Below are 8073 nucleotides of genomic sequence, written 5' to 3' on the forward strand. Positions count from 1 at the left end.
CCCACCTCCGTCACTGCCCCGCTGGACCTGGAGTACCTCTTCAGGTGCAGCGGGAAACCAGACGCCGAAGCCACGCAGATCAAGATCTGTGTGGCGTACCGCCGCGGTGCAACTCGCAAGGCCCGCGTTAGCCTGGAGGAGTTCCTGGAGGCGCTGCTGGACGGAGGCGACCTGGCAGCTTCTGCTTGTACATCTATGAAGACAAAGTCGGCCTCCAGCAAGCCAGTCAGCAGTTCCAGGCCCTTCCCACAACATGGCCACTGGAACAGAAACCCGACAAGGGAAAGAAGGCCATGTATACTGAAGGAAACACCGCCAATGATGAAGACACCTACAACGAATGGAAAGTTTACCTAGAAAAGGTGTTTGCGGTGGAAGATCATGACGATGACACTTACAATGACGATGACACCTACAATGAAGACACCTACAACGAATGGAAAGTTTACCTAGAAAAGGTGTTTGCGGTGGAAGATCATGACGATGACACTTACAATGACGATGACACTTACAATGACGATGACACCTACAATGATGAAGACACCTACAACGAATGGAAAGTTTACCTAGAAAAGGTGTTTGCGGTGGACGATCATGACGATGACACTTACAATGACGATGACACTTACAATGACGATGACACCTACAATGAACGGAAGGATCTCCCGGAAAGGGTGCTTACGGTGAAAGATAAAGACTTTGGCGAGGCGGCGCACGAGGTTGTGGAAGCCTCTGATGTCGATGCAACAGAAGAGGAGGAAGCCTCAAATGTTTCTGCCGCGAAAGAGGAAGAAGAAGAAGCCTCTGATGCTGGTGACGCAAAAGAGAAAGAAGCCTCTGATGTTCCTGCCGCAGAGGATGAAGAAGCCTCTGATGTCGGTGCCGCAGAGGATGATGCCTCTGATGTCAGTGCCGAAGGAGAGGAGAAAGCCTCTGATGTTACCGCCGTAGAGGAAGAAGAAACCTCTGATGTTCCTGCCGCTGAAGAGGAAGAAGCCTCTGATGTTACCGCCGCAGAGGAGGAAGAAACCTCTGATGTCGGTGCCGCTGAAGAGGAAGAAGCCTCTGATGTTACCGCCGCAGAGGAGGAAGAAACCTCTGATGTCGGTGCCGCTGAAGAGGAAGAAGCCTCTGATGTTACCGCCGTAGAAAAGGAAGAAGCCTCTGATGTTCCTGCCGCAGAGGAGGAAAAAGCCACTGATGTCGGTGCCACAAGAGAGGAGGAAGCCTTTGACGTCGGTGCCGCAGAAGAGGAGGCACCACTGCACAGAGAAGCCTCTCGGGGCGAAGTCCATTCACCAGTGACCGTCCCTGCCGCCCCCGCCACAGCTTCCCTCGCCTACCGCAGCCTCACCGTGGCGCAGAGATTCATCTCCCGCCTCGCAGGACCCGGTGACCGCCAGCTGGAGGACCTGCGGCGGAGCCACGGCGTCAGCATCGTGCGGGTCAGGCGAACCCTGCACATCAAGGGCGACAGGGACGCTGTGCTGCGGTGCCACCGCGACATACGCGACGAGATCGCCGAGTGGCGGAGGCGCGAGGCCGCTGAGGCTCAGTAAGCGAGCCACAGACATGCCTGTGACCCGTGACGGCCGCCTTAGCACCATGTTTCTTAGCATTTCTTATCATTTCTTGTCTTTCTTATCAATCTAGATATTCTGTTGTTGTTGTTGTTGTTGTTGTTGTTGTTATCATAGCACCTCCCCTGCAAGATCACAACAGATCACTCGGTTCTGTTGAGTCATCATGATCCAGTTTCGAGTTTCGGGTGAAGGCGCTGAATGGAGCGGCTCAGATCCAGGATGAACTAGACAGAGTGTATGACTGGGCGGGGAGGTGGCAGATAACATAAGAACATAAAAAGAACGGAAGGAGTCTGCAAGAGGCTGGTAGGCCTGTACAAGGTAGCTCCTGTGAACCTAAGCTCCTGTGAATCTTACCCCACCTAATATCACTGTCCATGAATTTATCTAAGCTATTTTTGAATGTGACTATCGTACTGACACTCACCTCATGACTGCCCAGCCTGTTCCACTCATCCACCACTCTATTAGAAAACCAAATTTTGCCCATGTCCCTGTTGAATCTAAATTTATCCAGTTTAAAACCATTACTTCGTGTCCTACTCGGTTCTCTTACCATCGAAACCTTATTAATATCCCCCTTATTGAAGCCTTTCTTTCATTTATAAACCTCTATCAAGTCATCCTGGCACTGTCCGCCTTTCTAGAGAATGTAAGTTTAACAGTTTGAGTCTTTCTTCGTATGGCAAGTTTCTTAACCCGTGAATTATCTTAGTCATCCTTCTCTGTACCGATTCTAACAATATGATACTCATTCTGTAGTAAGTTGACCAGAACTGAACCACAAAACAAAAACACACACACAAGGAAGAATAATGATGGTGGTGATGGTGGTGGTGATTATAATGAAGATAAAGAGGAAGCAGAAGATGATGAGGATAATTATGATGCTGAGGATGATGGAAGAGGAGGAAGTGGAGGTGGAGGAGGCGGAGGTAGGTGGAAGGAGGAAGAGGAGGAAGAGGAGGAGGAGAAGGAGGAGGAGGAGGTGAGCACAATAGTCCCATCACTTTCCTTTTCAACCTCCTCTTCCTCTTCCTCTTCCTCTTCCTTCTCCCTGCGGTCAGCGTCCTCTTGAGCGTTTGCATTTTCCTCTTAAGTTCGGGTAGAGAATATTTTTTTAACTAAACGTATATGAGAAAAAAGGTGGATTTTTTTCCTTCCAGCAACAACACAAAGAATAGATAGATTTTTCAGGTCATAAACAACTTATTAGTTTAAAGGCATGGAACGGATGGTTGCAGAACATGAATAGTTTAGTTAAGTCATCGTGTCTAAAGCAAATCTTCGGTACTCGCGTGCTGCCATCCAGACGTCTGTTGCCTATCTCATTGATTTGAATGAATTGAATGACCTCTCGCGTGTTATAAGAATGATTTCCTTTCGTAAAATTGGTTAGTTTCTATTTTATGATCACATAAAATATTATTATCGCGGGTATTATTTTAATCATTGTTATTATTATTATTGTTATTATTATTATTATTATTATTATTATTATTATTATTATTATTATTATTATTATTATTATTATTATTATTATTAGTGGTGGTAGTAGTGGTAGTAGTAGTAGTAGTAGTGGTAGTACTGGGAGAAGTTGTAGTAGTAGTAGCAGTAATAGTAGCAGTAGTAGTAGCAGCAGTAGTAGTAGTAGCAGAAAGGTACAAGACAATAGGAGGAGACATGCGATAGACCGCGTCCCTCCGCCGCCACAGACAAATTTTCAGTCATCGTCGAGTGTCTAAGACTACGCACATGCCGTCCTGAAGACAATCTATCAACCTGGACTCTAGATTGGGGGTCGTGTTGCCACCAGTGTCTTGTGTTCGTGTGGTTGGAATGCTGGTTGTTCTGCTCTTGGTCAGTTTGTTCATCTATTCTTCGTCTTCGTTTTGTCCTTTCTTGCGTTGTTTCTTCTTACTATTTTAATTCGTTTCTTTTTTGGGGGGTTGTTGGTCTGCATCTTTGGTCCTTTATATTCCTTCTTTCTTTTGCTTTTACCTACGCCTTTTTGTCCCTCTATTCATTATTTCTTTTCTGTTTTCTCATTTGTCCCTGTAAAAAGTTACCCTTCAAATATTGTAGTTAGCTCTGCATATCTCTCTCTCTCTCTCTCTCTCTCTCTCTCTCTCTCTCTCTCTCTCTCTCTCTCTCTCTCTCTCTCTCTCTCTCTCTCTCTCTCTCAGCGAACGGACGTCTCTCCCTAGCAGCTCCTTCCCTGACCTACAGTGCCTTTCAAGTGATTGCAGACTTTGCCAGTTTCTAGCATTCTGTCCAACACACTCCTGGACTTAGTGGCACCAGTGAGATATACTTTTGCCACTCTACAACCATGGATTCCTCTGCAATAAAGCTGCTACTGGACTCACAGAACCAAGCCTTTCGGAGCGCTCTGGATATTGTTGTGGAGCAGTTTAAGGCACGAGTAAGTAGTTTGGAGTCAAGGATACAAGAGCTAACAAGAAGTTTAGAGTTTACTCAAGCTGAGGTACTCGACTTAAAGAAGATCTGAAAGCGGTACGCAAGTCAAACTCTGATAAAGAAACAACAGTCAATGATCTCAAGGGATGTGCAAAGGAGCTTGTTCAGCGTCTCAACTATCAAGACGACTACAGCCGTCGTAATAATTTGCGCATCACCGGCCTTTACGAAACAGCCGGTGAATCATGGGAACAGACTGATGCCCTCGTGTCATCCCTCTTGCAAAACAAGTTGGAACTTCCACCCATGGACCTAGAACGAGCGCACAGGGTCGGCACTGTTGGTTGGCCGTACTCACGAACAATAATTGCCCGATTTGAAAGATTCCAAGACCGTGAAGCAGTGATGCGTAATACAAAGGAAATTGAAAGGCTCGGGCGTGTTCATCAATGAAGATCTCTGTCCTGCCTCACAGGAGGTGAAGAGAAGTCAAATGCCAGCCTTCAAACAAGCAAGATCTGAAGGAAAGATAGCCTTCTTCAAGCACACCAAACTCATCATCATTGACAAGAGGATCGACCCTGGGGTGAAGCTTCAGTCGGCGGAGCGACATCTAGTGGTGCTGCTGACCTGACCCTTGGTAGTAACCCTGCCCGAACAACCAGTCGTGAGCTGTCCGGGGCTGGTGGACGTGGTGGTGGTGGATCTTCACCTGCTGCTGCTGCCGTGGACCTCACTGCACTTGCCGCAGTGGGCCTTGGTGCTCAGCCGGCTGGTGACATGGCTCCACTTCCTGGTGCTACTGGGGAGGCGGGCCGTGAGGGCGCTCGTGCTGGCACTGACAAAACGCGTCCTGCTGGTGTTGGGGCGTCTGGTGTGGGCAAGAAGGCTTCGACTCCACGGGACTCGACGCCACACGCACTTCAACTACAGAAAAACCTCAGAAGTAAGCACAAGAAGTAGATCAACAGGTATCTATACAGTAGCTCTGTTCTACTGACGTGTCCAGTAAATATCATCCATTGTTAATGGAACAAGAGGTATTTCCTCTCCACAACTTAAATAACTTTGCTCTTGCTAGTCTCTTAAATGACAATGTCCTTCACAATTTTCCACTACATGTTTTAGATAAAATGACCTACAAGCCTTTTTTATATCTTGATGGTGACCGTGCTTCAGATAATCTCTCCATTCAATATAATATTAGTGAACCTACCAGCAATTACTTGTTCAGTGACAATATTATTAGTTCTCCTGACTCTCTTAATTTGTTTGCCCTCAACATCAGCAGCGTTCCTCTTCACCTGGAAAGTTGCTTGGATCAGCGTATCAACACTAGTAACTGTGTGTATGATGTGTTAGGCTTCTGCGAAACTCGCCTTAGTGATGCATTGTGTGAAATTTATTCCATTGATGGTTATAATAATTATTTTAATAATAAGAATACGCACGGTGGTGGTGTTGCCAGTTATATCAAGAAAACATTTCAAGTTCGCCAAATTTGTAATGCCTCTCTTCAACTCCAACATCTGGAATCATTATTTTTAGAAACTATACAACCTAACAAGTTTATCGTTGGTATGATCTATAGACCACCGAATTCTAGTACAGATGACTTTCTTGCATCTATGACTGATATTATTAGTATTGTATCCAGGTCTAAATTACCAGTTTACATCATGGGTGACTTCAACATTAATATTCTAAATCATGGTGAAAAAAGTTCTCAAAACTTGGTTAATTTATTTCACAGTTACTGCTATTTCTCCTCAATAAATAAACCTACACGTGTAACTAGAAACTCGGCAACAATAATTGATCACATCAGGACCAACAATTTTGATTATTATTTAACAAGCGGTATTATGTATAACTCAATTAGTGATCGTTTCCCTATTGTTAGTTCATTTTCATTAAACAACACTGTCTACTCACCTAGTACTGTTAATACTATAACCAGAAGAAATCTTTCCAATGAAAACATAAGTGCATCTAAAGCTGATTTAATTAACATTAACTGGAATTCAAATGCCTGTGATTATGGAGTAAATTATTTGTTTGACTGGTACATAACGAAATTTACTGATCTGTATAATAAGCACTTCCCGTTGGAGACATTAACAATTAAAGAAAAGCATATAGGCAAACCTTATATCACTTCTGCCATTAAGAATTCAATTAAACATCGTAACAAACTTCAAAAACTGTATGCCAAGTGGCCCCTTACTTATGAAAACGCCTTTAAATCCTATAGAAATAAATTAACAACGACCATAAGAACTGCCAAAGCAAATTACTATAAAAACAAACTGTCAAGTGAAGCAGGGGACTCCAAAAAGACCTGGTCTACTATAAATAGTCTACTCGGTAAAAAACAAGTGAAACTTCCTTCATCTTTTTTATTCAATGGTGATACCGTAACAGATTCTTTTAATATAGCGAACGCTTTCAATAACTATTTCAGTAATATTGGCAACACGTTAGCCACGAACATCCCAGAGACCCAAACACCTTTTACCACTTATCTCCCCGAATCGGTTCCATTTTCTTTCTACTTACGACCCACTACACTACCAGAAGTTAAGTCTGTCATTCTTAATATAAAAGTCTCTTCCCCGGGACATGATGACATTAGTATTAAAATAATTAAGGAATGTTGTGACCTAGTTTCTCCCTTTTTAGTTTATATAATTAATACATCTTTTAAAGAAGGCTCTTTTTCAAGTCACCTGCAGATGGCACGTGTTGTTCCAATCTTTAAGAAGGGAGACTCTTCATTACCACTTAATTACAGACCTATTTCCATCTTACCCAGCTTTAGCAAAATTTTTGAAAAAATGATGTCAGTAAGACTAATGAATTACCTGTCCAAACACTCACTCCTCACCTCCGTTCAGTATGGCTTCCGTCCTAAGTATTCTACTGAATTAGCACTTCACCATCTATGTCAAAATATTTACAATGCTTTGGATGCAAAAATGTTCCAGATAACTGTGTTCTGTGATCTCACTAAAGCTTTTGACACCATTTCTCATAACATTCTACTAGATAAATTGTTTGTTTATGGAATTCGTGGCAATGCGCATAATTGGTTCAAAAGTTACTTAGCACACAGGAAACTATGTACATCGTTTAACAATGTGTCATCGCCATATACAGATACTGCATGTGGTGTGCCTCAGGGATCAATTCTTGGCCCGATTCTTTTCTTAATTTATATCAGTGCCATAATTCATAGCAGCAATAAACTAAAATTCCTTTTATTTGCCGACGATACCACAATTTTCATTCAAGGACATGATCTTGAAGATATAACAGACACTTTAAATACTGAGCTTATCAATGTATCAAATTGGATCATGAGTAATAAATTAACATTAAATATTAACATAACTAAGTTCATGATTTCTAGTTCACTCACGACTCAGCCAGTATATACATCAATAAAAATTAATAATTTTGCATTAAATGTAGTTACTGATTTTAAATTTTTAGGTATAACTATCGATAATAAATTAAAATGGAAACAACACATTGACATGGTAAAATCAAAAGTAGCCCTGCTAACGGGCGTAATATACAGACTAAGAGATTGTTTGAACCAAAACTCTTTACGGCAAATTTATTTATCTCTAATATATCCGCACCTTCTATACTGTTGTGCCATATGGGGAGGCGCCTATAACACCTTCATCGACAGCCTGATTATTTCACAAAAAAAACTCTTACTTGTTATGTTCTTTAAAGATCGGTATGCTCATACAAACTGTATTTTTAGAGATTTTAGGTTGTTAAAGCTTCCCGATATTACATACCTTCAAACTAACTTATTTGTACACAAAGCTCTTCACTCTTTCCCTGTATACCCTGGCTTTACTGTGATGCCCCGCTCTGTGCCCCGTAGAACTCATCAATTGCGTCCACCGTTATGCAGGACCACACACGCCCAGCAGAGTGTTCTGTCACGGGGATCAAAAAGCTGGAATAACTTGCCTCAGTCCCTTCTAAATAATGATAGTCTAGTCTCATTTAAAAGAAAGTTATTTTCATTGTTACATGGTAATTATAC

Source organism: Eriocheir sinensis, unplaced genomic scaffold, assembly GCF_024679095.1.
Source record: "Eriocheir sinensis breed Jianghai 21 unplaced genomic scaffold, ASM2467909v1 Scaffold826, whole genome shotgun sequence".
In the NCBI taxonomy this organism is placed as follows: Eukaryota; Metazoa; Arthropoda; class Malacostraca; order Decapoda; family Varunidae; genus Eriocheir; species Eriocheir sinensis.